This window comes from Cyprinodon variegatus, unplaced genomic scaffold (assembly GCF_000732505.1).
Source record: "Cyprinodon variegatus isolate N-32 unplaced genomic scaffold, C_variegatus-1.0 Scaffold292, whole genome shotgun sequence".
Taxonomy (NCBI): Eukaryota; Metazoa; Chordata; class Actinopteri; order Cyprinodontiformes; family Cyprinodontidae; genus Cyprinodon; species Cyprinodon variegatus.
In genome coordinates, this window is record NW_015150745.1 from 694,298 (window position 1) to 697,311 (window position 3,014).

Consider the following 3,014-nt stretch of genomic DNA (forward strand, 5'->3'; position numbering starts at 1 on the left):
TAGAAAATGAAGGCTAATCATGTTTTGGGTGTACTATTCCTTTAATATGGTAAAGCCTTCCGAAGCTTCCACCACCTGGCTACGTGTGATACAAGCTGTCAGTCTGGGTCACTGCAGCTAGCCACTGCAGTTAGACTTTTAGGCTACATTCACACTGCAGGCCTTAATACTCAAATTAGATTTTTTTTGTAAAATGCGATTTTTTATTTTTTTTTTGTGCTGTTCACATTTCTAATATATGCGACTTGTATGTGATCTACTGTGGGAACTGCATTCATACAATTGCAAGTGTCCGGCATGCACAGTAGAGGACGCAATGACGTCACAGGCCAGCGTGCTTTGTGTTTATGGAAGTAAACATGGATGGTAGGGCCGGAACACATCTAGTGATCTTCCACAACCATAAAAACAAAATCTTTCAAGATCGTTAAGATAAATACTGATCTCCGCATTATCATCCAGACCCAGAATAGTGACCTTTGTTGGGTATTATTGCCGTTCAGGTCCGATAAATGCGACCTGGCCGTTCAGACACAGGTCGCATTTGAAAAGATCAGATTCGTGTCGGATTCAGGACCACATAGCCAAGTGGCCTGGGTTGGATTGGAAAAAATTGGATCTGTGTTGTTCAGATTGTCATGAAAAGATCAGATCCAGGTCCCATATAGGCAAAAAAATCGGATTTGGGTCACTTTAGGTTGCAGTGTCAACATAGCCATTGACACTGCAGGAAAACCTGTGGCAAGTCGGGCGATGAGAAAAAGAAAGCAGAGAAAGCATGGACTGCTGGAAGAAGCGTGGTGAAAAAAAAGTGAAATGTGTGCTCAAAGATGACCCTGCATACTTTTGAGTATGTTTGGCTCAATCTACTGCAGCAAAGCAGGATTCTGAACATAATCAAAAATAAATATGGATCCAGGATCAAAATGAGCACCTGGATATGTGCTTTAGAATTTGGCTTTGTCTTCATTCAAACCCAGGTTTAAAGCGTAAAGCCCACTTCTATCATTAAGAAATATATTTATAAAAAAAAAAAAAACGGTCAGTTCAGGTGTTTTATAAAATATGTGAATCAGAAAATTATTTATATACCAAACTGAGCGATTGTTGTTCTATACTTCAAAAACAATTTAGATTTGAAAATGGAAACATTTTATATATTTTTTTATATTTTTTAATGAAAAAATTCAATGTATAACATGGATGCTTAAAAACCTTCTTTTATTTCATTGTTAAATTCTGTTTAAAGTAACACATTATAATTAAAAATTCCTCCTGACCTTTACTGGTTCATGATTTTCGTAATTTGGTGACCCCTGACCTATACCAAAGTACCAGGTATAAAAAATATTTTTGAAAGCACACACCTGGTCAGTTACAGAGAAGTTTTGGTGGAAGCTTTATGCAAAACTCATCTGTCACTTTCCTCCTCCTCTTTGTTCCACTGCAGCCTGCGGCGCCCCGGGGCGAGAGCAGAACATCACTTAGAGGAAGGAGCATCAATCACCAGTAGCGTCTCATAATTAGATTTCAGGGGTGCTGTCCTGCATCCCTGGGAATCAATCCGCCCAGCTGGAGCTACACCACAGTGTCCACACGGAACAGCGGCTTCTGGCGGACCTGCTCTGCGCATCTTTTACGCAGATCAATCGGAAAGCGCAGCTACCGCCTGCACATGCTTCACGTGCCTTATTCAACCAATGATCCCCTCATTACCTCCTTCTTAACCACAAAGTAGCTCTATCAACCCCAATGTGCCGCATATCCAACGGAACTTTCACAAATTCAATAAACCGACCATACGGCACAGAATAAACCACAATTAAACAGCATTTAAATAAAACAGGAAACGATAAGCAGCCGGAAAAGTTCTAACCAACTTTCCTGTCAATCATCTCCTTGTTTTACAAAAACATCCGATCAGCAAATTGTGTCTTCAATACGTGGTATTGTTGGATTTGTTTATGGATGAGAAATATTTGAGGACAAAAAAGGTTTTGGTTTAAATTATGCAAGGAGAGGAGATGAGTTTATAGATGCTGAAAATAATCAAAAATGAGAAAATAAAGAAAGAACTGTAATTACTTACAGTTTACAGGGAACCCTGAAAGCATCGCAGCGAGTCCAGTAAGTCTGGTTTTTCTCCTCACTTACACGGATTTAAGCATCGCATCCAGATCTCTGCTTTCTGCTCTTGTGCGATGCAGCGGATTTTTCTGCTGCAGTCCAAGAAAACAGAGAGAGGCTGCGGGGGAAGAGCTGAGTGCGATGGGAGGGAGGGGAGAGAAGAGGAGGGAGGGAGGGAGGAATGGATCTGTAGTAGTAGTAGTGGACAGACTGAGATCAGCAGCAGCAGGTCTGCATTCATTTGATATACTTTAACATCCTCTGATAAAAGCAATGAGAGGATGCGGATAATATGCTGACATTAGAGACAAATGATGGGACTGGACTGGATCTTAATAAGAAATGTACAAAACTTCTCTAGAAAATCTGTTGATCACAAAGCAGCTTCATTGGTTTAATTACAAACCCCTATATATGGAGCTCCACAATTGCAAAAGCATTATTGTTTTGGTTAGTCCCAATGGAAAAATAGACACCTTTAAGATTATTGCAAAATTTTTTTTTTACTTTATCAACTATTTTGTTGCGCATTTTAAAGTTTGGCATGATGCTTCATGAGAATAGCAAACTTGAATAATTTGTGCTAAATTTCACAAAACAGATTTTAGGGTAGAGTCGCTGCTCCTCCACGTCGAGAGGAGCCAGTTGAGGTGGCTTGGGCATCTGTTTAGGATGCCTCCTGGACGCCTCCCTGGTGAGGTGTTCCGGGCACGTCCCACCGGGGGGAGGCCCCGGGGAAGACCCAGGACACGCTGGAGAGACCATATTTCTCGGCTGGCCTGGGAACGCCTTGGGGTTCCTCCTGAAGAACTGGAAGAAGTGGCTGGGGAGAGGGAAGTCTGGGCCTCCCTTCTTAAGCTGCTGCGACCCGACCCCGGATAAGCGGA

General features: G+C 41.8%; 1 protein-coding gene across 1 annotated transcript in view; it reads right to left on the reverse strand.

Annotated features, from left to right (window-relative positions):
• The window catches only part of LOC107090359 (synaptic vesicle glycoprotein 2C-like), a 96,437-nt gene extending 94,229 nt beyond the window's left edge, over positions 1–2,208 (reverse strand). Inside the window, exon 1 of the mRNA XM_015383688.1 lies at positions 2,090–2,208. The gene's annotated coding sequence lies outside the window, so the exon portion shown is untranslated. The remainder of the gene's footprint in view (positions 1–2,089) is intronic.
• Between the last annotated feature and the right edge of the window lie 806 nt (positions 2,209–3,014).